This window comes from Podarcis gaigeae (assembly GCF_964106915.1).
Source record: "Podarcis gaigeae genome assembly, chromosome: 2".
NCBI lineage: Eukaryota > Metazoa > Chordata > Lepidosauria > Squamata > Lacertidae > Podarcis > Podarcis gaigeae.
In genome coordinates this window covers 4,461,162-4,476,678 of record NC_139679.1, presented here as the reverse complement: position 1 = coordinate 4,476,678, position 15,517 = coordinate 4,461,162, and the positions used below count along the sequence as shown (strand labels likewise).

Here is a 15,517-nt window from a genome sequence, read left to right as displayed (position 1 = left end):
AACAAACATTTTTGTCAAGTCTGCACAAACCCTTGTAGAAAAGCAGCCTTGTAAATCTGTAAACGTAGTACTAGCTGATGGAACAGTGCATGAGTCAGCTGGAAAGGGTAGTGTGAATATCAACTGTTTAAGTACCAAGTTTACCAATGTTTTATGTGTACCAAGCTTAGAAAATAATTTGCTTTCAGTTACAAGTCTTGTTAAGCAGGGATTTAAAGTAACCTTTTCTGGTTCAGGCTGTAGAATAGAGAAAGCTGGAAAAGTGGTTACAGCGTCGCTACAAAATGGTTTGTTTGTTTTGAAAGACCAGCTAGTAAGTGAGTCTGGGGCATGTGTTAAAGCCTGTAATAGAGCCTTGCATGATGAGTGCCAGCATTTGTGGCATCGTCGTTTGGGGCATGCCAATTTCCGCAGTATTGCAAAAATGCCAGAATTAAGCAAGGGAATTAAAATGAAAAAATGTTCAGTTTTTCTAGACTGCAATACCTGCAAGGAGTCTAAAAGTAAGCGAGGGTCCTACCCTGAAAGTACTAGAATTAGCAAGAGGCCATTTGCTTTAGTACATTCAGACCTTTGTGGGCCATTTGCAAAGTCTGAAGGAGGAGCAAAGTTTTTTTTGGTTGTTGTGGATGATTATAGCCGGTATACTTGGGTATATTTGTTAAAACACAAAAGTGAAACTGGTCAACTGATTAAGAATTGGATCAACTATATAGAAAGGCAGTTTCCTTACAAAGTTACCCAGTTACAAAGTGACCGTGGAGGCGAGTTCATGTCTGAAGCCCTCCAAGTTTGGTTGAAAAAGCGTGGTATTTGCCACCGTAAATCGTGTCCTTTTTCACCTGAAGAAAATTCAGTTGCAGAACGCAAGATAAGATCTTTACAAACAATGTTAGATTCAATGCTGTGTGATTCTGGCCTATCCAGGAAGTATTGGGGAGAAGGAATTCTGTGTGCTAACTACATACAGAACAGATTGTTTCATTCTACCATAAACAACACCCCTCATTTTTTGCTTTATGGAAAAAAACCCTTTTTGGACCATGTTAAAACTTTTGGTTGCTGGGCTTGGGTTCACATCCCAAAAGGACAGAGAAGGAAAGGAGAGCCCAAGGCAAAGAAACTTAGGTTTGTTGGCTATCAAACTTGGTCAAAGGGGTATCGTTTTGCACTAGGGCGTGGCAGAGTTGTAATATCAAGACATGCAGAGTTTTGTGAGCAAGATGGTTGGGTTCGTTTACATGGAAATTCAGAAGTTATGTTATCTTCTGATAATACAGATAAATTTGTGAAATCTGAGGAAGAAAAGCCACAAATTAAAGAAAGTTCTGAAAATGACAGTGATGAGGATTCAGGGGATGAGGATCCCAGTACACAATCTCCTAAAGCTGAACCAATTTCTCCTGAGCAGGATGAATCAGAAGGGGAAGATAGTTCAGAGGGGGAGAGTGTTCAAGTTAGAAGGTCACAAAGAAGCAATAAGGGGGTACCTCCAGAAAGGTTTACTATACAAGAAGCTAAAACTGTTGATGTGAAAAAGGAACCTCGTGATTATGAGGAAGTTTTAAAGTTACCACACCAGGAAATAGTAAGGTGGAAAAATGCAATGAAAGCAGAAATGAAATCTTTAGCAGAACACGATGTCTTTACCATTGAGCCATTGCCAGAAGGAAAAAAAGCAGTGGGCTGTAGATGGGTGTATAAAATAAAACACTTGGCAGGTGGTGATGTTAAGTACAAAGCCAGACTGGTAGCACAAGGCTTTACTCAAAAAAAAGGTGAAAGCTTTGATGAAACCTTTTCTCCTACTGCAAGGAGTGAAAGTGTACGCTTATTGCTAGCTCTTGCAGCACAACGTGGGTTTAAGGTAAACCATTTTGATATTGAAACAGCTTATCTTAACGCAAATCTGCAAGAAGAAATTTTTATGAATCAAGCGCCAGGTTTTGAGGCAGGAGAACAGAATTCTGTATATAGGCTGAACAAAGCAATTTATGGGCTCAAACAGTCAGCTAGAAATTGGAACGAATGTCTTGATAATGCTTTAAAAAACCTTGGTTTTAAAAGAAGCTTAGCTGATAACTGCTTGTACACTAAAGGAAAGGGTGATAATCAAGAATTCTGTTTGTGTTATGTTGATGATTTGCTTTACTCTACAAAAGGTGACAAGCAAGTGAAAAAATTTGCAGAACAACTAAGAAAGGAATTTAAAGTAAGAGATTTGGGGCCCGTAAAAAATTATCTCGGTTTAGAAATTCAAAGAACTAACGATGGAAGTTTTTTGTTGAGTCAAAAAGACAAAATAGTGGAATTACTTGAAAGAAACAATATGCAAAACTGCAAGGGAATAAAAACCCCAATGGAAATAGGTTTTTTCAAAAATGAAGGAGAATGCACAAAACCTGTAAATCCTGAAATGTACCATTCAATAATTGGAAGTTTATTATACATTTCATTGTGGAGCAGACCAGATTTGAGTTATGCAATTGGAATACTAAGCAGACTAGTAAGCTGCCCTACAGAAAACGCCTGGAAAGGTTTAAAACGTATTTTCCGGTATCTAAAGCAAACACTTGATTATTGTTTAAAATTACCATCTACAGGGTCCACAAAATTGCAATGTTACGTGGACAGCGATTGGGCCAACCTGCCTGATAAAAAATCAATTTCTGGAATGGTATTTCAATTTGGAGATTCTTTAGTAGGATGGAAATCCAAAAAACAAACTATAGTGGCCACATCATCAACTGAGGCCGAATACTGTGCATTGTCGGAATTATGTAATGAAGTAAAATTTTATGTTCAGATCCTCAAGGATATAGACGTACAGTGTAATTATCCTATTCAAGTTATGGAAGATAATCAAGCCGTAATAACCTTGTCTGGATCTGACCTGTTTAGAAACAAATCAAAGCATTTAGAAATTAAATACCAAAATGTAGCTGAAAATGTAAAACAGAACCAGATAATGCTGAAGTATTGTGAAAGTACACAAAATGTGGCGGATGTATTTACAAAACCGTTAACCTTTGAAAAACATACACGACTGGTAACAAAGTTGGGTGTTGCAGTGTGTGATATGTAAATATGTTCTGTTCTGCTTAAAATATTATTGTTTCTGTTTGAACGAGAGGGGGTGTTAGAGGACATTCGGCACAGAAACATGTGTGTATACCTTTAAGAAGTTTATGGGATTAATTGGCTGCAGGTGACCGTTGCTATAAAGGAAAAAAGCTGAGTTTTGTTGCTTGCCTGCAGGAATAACATCCACCAGAGTTTGTGTTTATTTGCTTAGTAATAAAGTCTTCGTTTTTCCGTTTGGGTTTTTTACACCTATGCCTCCTGGAGTCACTCTGTCCTCTGCCACTGGCTGGAATCCCCCTCCAATAGTGTGCTCCCCCCACACTCCTCTTCCTACGCCAGTGTCTCCTACTCTATGAGTATGACCAGCATCGGAAACAACCCATTGTAATGGATTGCTTTGAAGTAATTTAATTCTGCACCAGGTAAAGTAATTTTTAGCCCCCCCCCCATGATCCATATTTTGCCTGACCAAAGGTGGCAACTCTACTTTCATGTAGATAAACATGTACTACAAACATGTTATCCTGTACAAGTACAATGTTAACAGTGGTTACGTTCTTCTGGAACTTCAGTGTGGCAAATTTTAGGAATAAAATTTATGTTTTCAACTAAATGCTGAACTGTATGCCCATTCTCAATTTGGTATTAGAGTTTTCTGTACTTCTCCAGTAATAGAAGTGGATGAGTCCATTATTTTTGTAAGAATGAAAGCTGCTTACTAGTTAAAACTATCAAATGGCTTGGATCCAACATTTAATTACTTATTTAGGATGTTTATAGAGACTTTCATATTAAAATAATTCACTGAGCAGTGTTGCATAAAATCAAAATGAATCCAGCAAAATTACACAAGGAACAGAGGCATGTTTGCACACAGCTGATATCAATGTTCTGAAAATGCCTGGGTAGAAAGAAGAGTTTTAAGCAGGTTTTAGAAACCATCTCCTCTAAGTCCTGTTGCAATTTTTAACGTCTTAAAAACGTAAAAGAGCCCTCCTTGCTGGATCAGTCCTATCTAATCCAGCATCCTAGGCTCAATGACTAACCAGATGCTCAGGAGAAGGCTGCAAGCAGGATGTGAACACAATTCCCAGCAGCTGTTGGTCAGAGGAATATTGCTTCCCACTGTTGTGGAAGAGCATAGCCATTTGTCTAATCCTTTTACAGACCATTTGGTAGAGCATAAGACTCTTAATCTCAGGGTCATGCGTTAAAGCCCCACGTTAGGTGAAAAAATTCTGCATTGCTGGGGTTTGGACTATATGACCTTCGTGGATCCTTCCAACCCTACAAGTCTGTGATCCTGTGTGTGAGTGGGTGTGGCATGAACAGAAAGAAAGAGAAGGGAGTTTGCTTGCACACCCAGCCTTCTCTGTTCCTAAAAGTGAGTGATCCTCCTCCTTCCTCTTTCCCCAATGAAGCTGAAGATGGGGTCCCCTGTTGGGTTTTGCAACTATGTTGGGTTTTGCAAGCATCAGGTCCCGGTCTTATTTGCAGGGAGAGGGAAATCCTGGAGAGGGGAGAAGGCAGACGTCCAAGCAAAGTTGAAAACATCCATGTTTTGTTGCTGCTAGCTGCTTGCTTTGCTGTTAAATTTAAGGAAGGGAATAATAGAATATCCTTTGTCTTCTTCTCTTCCTTTTTCCTCCCCTCCACATCTCAGAAAACAATTAAAAATGGTGGAGAGATCAGACCTCCTTAACTGGGTAAAGACTGTGCAGTCTTATACTGCAATTACCGTATAAGCATTTTTACTCAGAAGTAAGTCCCACTGCATTCAATAGGACTTACACTCTGATATATGCCTGATCATTCTCACAGTTTCCATAATTATATTTATATCTTGGCTCCAAGGAGAGCCTTTCTTGTGGGAACTGCTTGACATGTGGACCTCTTAGCTGTGGGGAGAAGTAGGGCTGCCTTTGCTTAGCAATATGTGAAGGGGGAAAACACCCACCCACCCATGAAACTGTCTGATCCTGCGTCAGGCCACTTGGTCTCTAGCTCAACCATAAAAGTCACTTCAGGGGCTCAGAGGAGCTTGGCAAGTTGGCAAGTTGCTCTTTACTGCTTTTCTATGGGTGACCGCTCAGTACATACTACCCTGCCTGTCTTCCGCAGAGGAAGGGGCTGAAAGAAAAGGCAAGGAATCAATTAAAACATTAAATAAAAAATACAACTCTGTATTCAAACAATATATTCCCTACTTTTTATGCCCTTTAAAAACAAATGTGCAAGCACATATGTCAAACTGAATATTTGACCTGGGTGAAAGGAAGCCTAGTTTTGCCCCGTCTTTGCTCACCAGTAAGCAGCCACAGCCAGCCTCCACACAACAGGAACTCAAAGAATGAGCTTCTAGGTTGGAGAGCATGATTATTATTTTTTTGCCAACGAGCTTCAGCACCTATGTTTTCAGAAAGTACCCACTATCTTCACCCTTTCAACCTTTCCCCTGGAACTGTGGGACCTAGGAACTTGTTTGGTGGGTTTAAAACACGCACAACAGTTTGGGGATTCTCAGAAATCAGAGTGATGCATGCAATGTCTGGATATCACTCAAAGCAAACCTTCTGGGTGTTTCGTATGTTTGCAGTCACGAAGTAAACACATGTCTCTGACTTTGAGGGAGCATAGTGGAATCTACAACCCCAGACAAACAGCGTTTGGTGTCCCCAAACCTTGTGCAGGGCTTCCCAAAGCTCCATGCCTATTCCAAAAAGCATCTAAGGGAATCTAGGCCAGAGGTCAGTACAGTATTTTGAGAGTCATGGTACACATTGCATAAGCTGCTGATCAATGGAGCATTTCCCAGAAAACAAACTTTGCACCCAATCCAACTCACACACTAATGAGAAGTCGAAAGGCGTGACTGGCTTTACCAGTGCAACATCAATCATAGCATTTGTGCCTGAATACATATATATACAGTGGTACCTCGGGTTACAGACGCTTCAGGTTACAAGACGCTTCAGGTTACGGACTCCGCTAACTCAGAAATAGTACTTCGGGTTAAGAACTTTGCTTCAGGATGAGAACAGAAATTGCACAGCGGCGGCACGGTGGCGGTGGGAGGCCCCATTAGCTAAAGTGGTACCTCAGGTTAATAACAGTTTTAGGTTAAGAACGGACCTCCAGAACGAATTAAGTTCTTAACGTGAGGTACCACTGTATTCTGGATAAGCCTACGAGTCTCAAATGCCCTTTAGGAATTGCCATTTATAGTCTCAATCCTATCTTTGCAGTCTTAAAGGTGAGAAAAGGTTTTGTTGTGTATGTTTTTAAAATTGAAAACTGAGATAGCCAAACTGGAAAAGACATGGAAATGCAAGAGTAGGCTTTTAACAAATTTGATTGAACCAGATTATGTCTAAAAGACCACATTTTCCCATATGAGCGTCTTTGGACTCTGAGACCACCATCTGAGATTTTTCTCCAAATGCCATCTCCAAGGGAGGTCTGTAAAGTGGCGATGAGAGAAAGGGCCTTTTTCTGTGGTAGCTTCTCCATCTATGGGATGCTCTCCCCAGGGAGGCCTGCCTGGTGGCAACTTTGCCATCTTTTTGGCACCAAAGCCATTTTTGTTTTCCCAGGCACTTGAACAGCACCAATGATTGAATGGTTTTATCCTGATTATGTTTTAAATTTATTTATGTATTATTATGAGTTTGGGGTGTTAAATTGTATGCCAAGACTCATCTAATCCCTGGATCCAGCAAGTGTTAAAATTTAACCAAGACTTCTAATTCTTAGAATAGCCAGGCTAACTTCCTGGTGAGGTGATAGCCTTGGTGACGAGCCATTAAGAGGAACAAAGGAAAGGGGCTCTGTGTGAGACGGCAAATGGGTTAGCTCCTGTCAACACTGAGAAATTCATATACTTCGTTCCCCTAAGCAAATAATCAACATTCTACACCCAGGTAACTCAAATTCTACATCAAGAAAAGCAGAATTCTGATTTCTTCATAAATGTGTCTGCGCTTGTAGATTCTTCTTCTGTTCTTGAGGAAGGTTTCAAGCTTTTGAACACCAAGCTGAGATTCTCAGAATGATGAATTGTGTGCCCATTGCAGCATCCCTTCTATGATGAGGTCACAGAAATACACCCTATGGACAGCTCTGAATTAGACTGTGTTTCCACTGGCAAATTCACAAGGAGCCCACGGCCTGTACTTCTTTATGACTGCAGATCAATCCCTTTAGTTTTAGACACCAATTAAAATCTGCTTAGCAGTTTAACAAAAACAAACCCTGTTCTAGTGCTCATCCCTATATGGCAGACAGACTTTTCTAGTCTCTGGCATAACTGCATGCTAGTCTCTATATGAGATTCATAGCTGTTTGGGCATTGGCAGTTCCCCTGCTATAGTGCTTCTGCTTTTAAAAATATAATCTAGACCCTTCTTCTGATTTTCTGCTGTTTTGATACTGATTGATAACACACTCTGAAGAAGCAATGTACTGCAACTCTATTGCCACCCAGTGGCAGTGTTGGGAATAACAATTAGTCTCCCAGCCCTCCACACTTCTACATTTCCTGCCGCTTTCTTGCAGAAAACCCATGCTGGTGGGGGCTGGAGTTCAACAAGTGCCACAGGTTCCTCAGCTCCGCTGTGCATCACGATCCTCTCTTGCCATGATCCCCTCCTACACTGGCTGCCACAAATCCCCTGCTGTGATGCCAAGACCCCCAAAGGTGTCATTAATTTTCTTTTTTAAATGCTCATGCCCATTTTTTGCACTTTGGCCCCCATAGGATTGGCCATATACCAATGCAGTATTTGGCCCCCAAAAGGTTAAACTAGATCCTGAGAACAGGGATCTCCATGCACAAAAACAGGACAAGTGATGTTGTATAGAGTTTTGGCATTCTGATCAAATTTGTCCATTTTGCTATTAGTTAAAACATGTTTTTGATTATGAATGTAATTGGTTTGATTTGAATAATGTGTCAGGGCCGGCCCACCCATGAGGCAAAGTGAGGCAACTGCCTTGAGTGGCAGGATCCACAGGGGCGGCCGATCTGGCCTCCAAGAAATGCGTCACCCACTGCTGCTGCTATGATGGCAGCGACGGCTGTGGTGCACTCCTTGGAGACCAAGTGTGCCACCTCCTTGGCAACTCATCTGCCAATGTCACTTCTACAGCAGTCTCTCGACAAATAGGAGGTGCTGCCGGTCTCCTTCCCCCCTAAGGAAGAAATGGTGGGGGCTGCCCTTTGGGGTCTCCTGCTCTCTGCACCTGCCCAGGGTGATTCAGAGTAAGCCCCTTTCCCGCACCCTGTAATAGTATTTGATTCCAACTGTTTGACCCCCCCCCACCTTCACTCACCCCCTCATTGCAGATGTAGATCTTCCCTGGCGGTGGCACAGAGGCGGCATTTTGTGGTTCGCCTCAGGGGTCAAAATGCTCTGTATTGTGTTACTTCTATATGAAGCCATCTCAATTCACAATCTTGACTGGGCCCTTAGCTGCTCATATTCTATAAAAGCAGAGGTGGACCTTGGTGTCTCAAATTTCCGTGGCGCTCTGTGCCACCTGCTTCTTGCCTTCCATTGGATCTCATAGTCGTGGTGCCCAGAAGCTCCATGCCTGGTGTGAACACACTGGTCACACTCCCCTAGATCTGCCTTTGATAAAAGGCATGACTTCTGGATCCAGCTTTGTCTCTGGTGACCCAGGTAGGCTCAGGTGAAGTGCCTTTTCCCTGCTGTGTCTGGTACAAGAGGTATTAGGACCATTCCACGCCAAATCACCTGGTGCCATGTGCTCTCACCACTCAGATTTTCTTCAAAAAAAGTTTCTGTGTAGATACCCATGAGATAAGCTCAAAATATTATAAGATTTTTTTTGGTCCAAAATTGGGTGCAAGAGAATTTTTTGAAAATTTAGCCTAATGTAATTTCTGCATCAGTGTAGAAAAAAACCTCCTGTTTCACTTATTTTTCAATCAATTGGGCTTATTTTGGTGTCAAGATAAGATATAAAAATGATCTTAAGTGCCACAGCAAAGGAGGGTCTCTTGTTGGCAAAATCGTCAGTTTGATGACCGAGGCAATAAATGAGAGCTATGTCCTTTGAGAAACAAAACAAACAAAAACAACACCAAAAATGACAATCATTGCAGAAGTGTTTTACACCATAAAATGAACAAGGGCTCTGAGATGTATTTTGTTTTTATTAAATAATAATAAAAAACTTTTAAAAATAATTTCAGATGACATTGTAACATAAGAGGGTACAGTTTTAACTATTCTCATGAATGTGTGAGTTATTTCAGGCTCAAAGAGACCTTAAACATGTCCAAAAAAAGTAAATTTTTTTGGTAAAAATTTTACTTCAAAATCAATTTATTTTATAACCGCAAAAAACACCCTCCTTATTTTTAAAACATAACAAGTACATGGTTAGCTCATTCTACAACAAAAGTATGAAACATGTGTTAGTTGTGGTTTGCGTGCTTTGGCTTATCGAACCTACCGGGAAGAACAAAAATTCACTTTGAATGGTCGGTGACAGTGGCGTAGCGTGGGGGGTGCAGGGGGGGCCAGCCGCACCAGGCGCAACATCTGGGGGTTAGGGTTAGGGGGCGCAAATCCACGGGTTAGGGGGCGCAAATTACTTGCCTTGCTGACAAGGCTACGCCACTGGTCAGTGACCCTTTTCTGTGGCACTTAAGACCATTTTTGTATCTTATTTTGAAAGAGACCACAATTAGCTTTATTTTGATACCAAAATAAGCCCAATTGGTTGAAAAATAAGCGAAACAGGAGGTTTTTTTCCTACACTGATGCAGAAATTGCATTAGACTAAATCTCACAAAAATCGAAATTTTCAAAAAATTCTCCTGCACCCAATTTTGGACCAAAAATATATTAAAATGTTATTTTGAGCTTATCTCATAGGTATCTACACATAATTTTTTTTTGAAGAAAATATGAGTCGTGAGAGCATGGCCGAGTATTAAAATCAGGTGATTTGGCATGGAATAACCCATTACCATTCTTGGATCAAGAGAGCTTGGCCACAGTGTTCCAGGCGTTGGTGACTTCAAGATAGGATTGCCGCCATGCACTCTGTGTGGGGCTTCCAGAAATTGCAGTATATGCTCTTTCAACTGCTTCAGTCTGAGGAACTGGCACTGTTATAGGTGCCACATTTGTAAGATATTTGTCTTTTTGTATGGCAGTCCCCACACTTTGGAGCTTCCTTCCTATTGACATCTGTCAGGCTCATTGATTGCTCTCTTTGTGGTGACTGCTGAAAACATCTTTTTGCTTAGGCAAGCCTATCCTAACAATTGGATGTTACACGTTGTTTGTGTTTTTTTAGCTGCTATTGAAGTCTATTGAATATCTTCAAATACCTGTTTTTAACTGTTTTTATTGATAATCTTAATGCTTTGGTTTATATTTTTGTGAACTGCTTAGAAGTTTTTGTACAATCAAGTGGCAGATACATGTTGTTATTTCAGGGTCTATTTTTTTTGTTTTTGTTTTTTTGCTTTGAGAAGTGGCTGGCTGGCTCTTTGTGATATTTCTGTTTTTCTGTCATTTCTTTTGGGTATCTTTGATTAAAACCACATAAATAAAAAAATTATCCAGTAGCACCTTAAAGGTAAAGGTAAAGGTACCCCTGCCCGTACGGGCCAGTCGTGACCGACTCTGGGGTTGCGTGCTCATCTCACTTAAGAGGCCGGGAGCCAGCGCTGTCCGAAGACACTTCCGGGTCAGGTGGCCAGCGTGACGAAGCTGCTCCGGCGAGCCAGCACCAGCGCAGCACACGGAAACGCTGAAGAAGTATGCATGCACACGAAAGCTTATACCCAGAACAAACTTAGTTGGTCTCTAAGGTGCTACTGGACATTTTTTTTATTTATTTCAACTGCGTCAGACCAACACGGCTACTACCTGAATTTTAAACCACATAGTGATTGTAAACTTATATTACAGTGTTTTTCATAGACTGTTATTTCTGATGAAATTAACCCTTTTATTTTGGAAGGTATTTTTGTCCAGTTGCTGACATTATAGAGATTCAGCAGTTATATGTTTGTATAAAATGTGAATGTTATATAATGTTTGTAATTAACATTTGTATAGTGGGTATCACAAAATATGCCTGCAATGACAGCATCTATTTCAGCTGCCTAAAATAACTTGAGTTCAATGAGTTCTTATTTACAGATGCACCTGCAGCCAAGAAATATTATTATATCTAGCTGCTTGAAACCAGCAAAACTTGGAGCTATTGCAAAACTTGAAATGGTTAGCATCTTAAAGCAAAAACTCAGAGAACTCACCCTCTTCGCCACCTTTCCCCAACCTATGACCCTTCAGATGTTTAGGACTTCAGTTCCCATCATCCCTCACCATTGGCAATGCTGGTCCAAGACCTATGGAGAGCACACAGGTGTGACAGTCATTCTCTTCACTATTCAGCATTGATTCCAGGATGTGTTCAGGTACTCGGTCTTATGCTCATGCTTTATTTAGCTACTTAAACAAAAGACTTCTAAGCAGTTTACAAATGATTAGCCTGCAGTGAAGTGGGCGGGTTGAACCGTCTCCCATTGAGCTCTATAATATATAGTAATTTTATCAATATAATGACATTTGTTGATTGCATTATTAAAGTTTAATGTCTTCATGCTGTACTTTATTAGCTGGCAGATACTGCCTTTCGAACCAGCGTGATTTTTCAGGGTGGGCTTTTTAACACTGTAATTTACATTGGCTTTGTAATATTAACAAAAAAATCTTGTCATATACTTGTATTTATATATTTGGTTAGTTTTCTGCCACTCTTTACCATGTAAGCTTTCCCCCTTGATTTTTGTTTTGAGCACTCCTTTGTGTGCAGGCCGCCCCCCTGAAGCTGAGTGGGAAACAGATTGTTCCTGTGAACTGGCTTTTATATGAAAATGTGTTAAGCAGAGTTGGAGTCAGACCTTTGCTCCATCTAGCTCAGTTTTGTCTACTCTGGCTGGCAGAAGCACCCTAAGGTCATAGGCAAAGAAGGGTCTTTCTCAGTGCTGGTGCCAGATTTTGTTAACTGGAGATGCCAGGGACTCAACCAGATTCCTTCTGCATTGAAAGCACCTGCTGTTCCACCAAGCTATATGCACCGCTGTACAGCTTCCTGTCCACAGTGAACCTGGGAGGGGGATGAAGATAACCTTGATGGTGGAGCCGAATAACACTCTTGATAGTAAGATTAAAAATTAGCCTTTCATGCAACAAACATGAAGACCTTGGGAAAATTTCAGCCTAGTGGCTTGGACCTTGCAGTTATTGACTTTGGCAGGAAATTATTCAAAAGCAACTATTACAGTCTTGATTTTGGCATAGGGACTGCTTAGTGCTGGCTACAAGGCTTAGATCTGAAACATTGCCAAGTGTGAATCTAGTGCTGCTTGTCTCTTCAAATGCTGACCACCAGCTGTTATGCCTCCTCGCCTGCCATTTCATCACTTCTTTCCCACGGCTTTTGGGACAGAATTCAAATCCTGCTTGCCACAGCAGGCAGAAGGGGCTGGCGTTGGAGAAGCTGGCGGTGGGTGGAAATGGCTGCATAACTGCATTGGTGCCATGGAGCTTTCAAAAGACACCTTCAAAGACAAACCTGCTTGTGAAAATGCACAGTGCAAAATGGTACCACTAAGAGCTTGGGACCATAATAAATAACAAGATGAAAGATGAAAATAATCTTTTTTTAATAATTCCAGTGGCACCTTTAAGATCAACTAAATATAAGCTTTCAAGGTATGAGCTTTCATGTGTAATACGTACACACTTTGTCAGATACTCTGAAGCAGAGGTTGCTTCAACCTTATAACTGTTGATGACTGTTATGGCAGTTGGTTCCACAGGAAAGGGCAAGGGATTTTTGAAGGGATAGATGACTAGCTTTAGTATGTATAATGGGACATGAACCCAATATCTCTATTCAGACCAGGTCTCTCCATAGTTCTTAATTTAGTAATGAATTGTAATTCAGCAACTTCTCTTTTAAGTGTATATCTAAAATTCTTTTGCAATAAGACAGCTACTTTAAGATCTTGTGTAGAATGTCCTGAGAGACTGAAGTGTTTTCCCATTGGTTTCTCTGTTTTATGATTCCTGATGTCAGATTTATGCCCATTTATTCTTTGGCATAAAGTTTGTCCTGTTTGTCCAGTATAGAGAGCTGAAGGGCACTGTTGGCATTTGATAGCATATATAATGTTGGAAGATGAACAATTAAATAGGCCTGAGGTGGTATGTTTGAAGTTATTGGGGCCAATAATGATGTAGCAGCAAAGTTGGCATCTAGATTTTTTGCAGGCTCTTGTGCCAGTGTCCATGTTAAGTCTGTTTGTTGAACTATTGTGTGTGAGGAGTGGTTTAAGATTGGGTGGCTTTCTGTAGGCAATGAAAGGTCTTCCTCCCAGAGCTTGGGAAAGAGAGCTGCCATTATCTAAGAGATGTTGCAAATCTCTGATTGAGAGCTGTATGTGATTACTAGTGGTGTTCTGTTATTTTCTCTTTTGGGTCTATCTTGCAGTTAAAATAAAGGTGTTCACCTTGCCCCATATGTGCATTTATCTGATCCTTCAATCTGTGGAACCTGCACTTTTACAAGTGCCTCAGAATGTCTGTTCCACATTTGTGAGGAGCTGGTTCTTTAGTGTGGCGGCAGCACCAGCGCTCTGTAGTCAGCAGCCTCATCACAGTGTTTTACATGCCTGCTGAAAACTTTCTCTGTTGCAGCAAGCATGATTTTAGCTACCAATATTTCTTCTAAAAGTTTTATTGATTTTATATTTGAATTTCATGATGGTGATTTTATTAATATTTGTTTTTAACAGGTTTATGGATGCAAAGAAATTGCAATGGAAGATAATCTTTTTTTTCCTTGCTAGACTGAAAACAGGGAACAGGGAAAGACAAAGCTGTAAGGGATAGATAGATTTTGAGGGGCTGAATTAATCAACCTGAGATCCCATCTTTCACTCAAACATTTCTAGTCCTTATGACAACAAAAATATTTCATGCAATTTTGGAAGCTGGAATGAGGTGCAACTTTTAGGGACCAGAATCTCTTTGCTATTTTCCGTGACAAGCAAAAGTGGACTTAGTTATGTAACTCTGATAACTGAGAAAAGTAGTATCCTCTACTCTCTTATTTGGGAGCAAGTCTTGGATGTGACTCCTGGAAGACCTGCTCCCTCCTTGCAGGGCTTTGCCACTTGACCTGGGAGAGTGTGGGCTGACTGACTCCAGCTACAAAAACTGAGGCTGCTGAACAGGCTCTTGGGCCGGGGACGGTTGTTGGAGGGGGGTTGTTGCTGTTATTTATATGAATCCTTTGTATATTTATTTTCGTCTTTATTTTAAAAATTAAAAATAAAAAACTCCCCAAAACCGGACATTTCCTTTAAAATGTAAAAATCCTCTCAGGTGGGCATGTTGCCCCCCCCCCCATGACATGTCCAGGTTTTCCCCAGGCAACCCTAGTTTATGACTATTTTTGTTATGTAATTACGTAATTTTTTTCATGTTGTAAGCCGTCTTGAACATGAACATGATTTTAACTATGGAAAGGTTGAATACACATAAAATGATGTGTGAGGTATGTAAGTCTCACTGAGTTCAGTTTGTCTTGTATAGGATAGCACTCTCATGCGGATTTTCTTATCTATATTAACTGCTGCAGAATTTATTTATGTTTCACTTATGCTTCATATTCACTATCACTATTTTGCAGGAGGGATTCAAGGGCACACTGAACTTGTGCAGTTAAAGGGGATTAAAGTGCTGAGTCGCCCTAGCACAGGGGTAGTCAATGTGGTGCCCTTCAGACGTCCTTGGACTACACTTCCCATCATCCTTGACTGGGACTGGTGGCAGTTGGACTCCAAAGCCACATTGGATGCCCCTGCTCTGGCACAACAAATCCACTTTAAAAAGAAACAGACTCTTCGCTGTTTGGAAAGTGTGGGAACAATTGACCATCCAGAGGCTGCATAAACACCATGCAAGCAATTCAAGATGAATGCAGGACGAATGCCTGTTATAACTGTCGCCGGAAATCACCCCCCCTCCATTAACAGGTGTATTGCACAAGCACCACACTCACACATACACGTATCTCCCCTTCCTGACCCTAGAGATGTCCCTTTAGAGGGCCATCTCTTAAAAGCCTTCCGTAAATAAGGAAGCGCTAGCCTGACAGCTTTTCGCTATAGCGCTCCGCATCGCCCTATCTTTATTATGAGTAGACCGGCCGCCTGAACTCTAGGTCAAACGGCAGCTGCCTCAGCCAATCAACATTGTTGAATAGCGCCCCTTGCGGCGGCCACGCTGGTACTGCAGGCTGCAAGCGTCTTTTCCCTCACCTTTTGACAGCTCTCAATACAATGTTTCCGAGTTCAATTGACCGTGACTGATTT

The 15,517-nt window shown here is 41.1% G+C and overlaps 1 long non-coding RNA gene across 1 annotated transcript; it reads left to right on the top strand.

Moving 5' to 3' along the window:
- The first annotated feature begins 11,471 nt into the window (after positions 1 to 11,471).
- On the top strand, positions 11,472 to 15,139 carry LOC310840105. Its single transcript, XR_014561803.1, has 3 exons — positions 11,472 to 13,343; positions 13,934 to 14,019; positions 14,833 to 15,139. It is a non-coding gene; the product is annotated as an uncharacterized lncRNA (long non-coding RNA).
- The last annotated feature ends 378 nt before the right edge of the window (positions 15,140 to 15,517 follow it).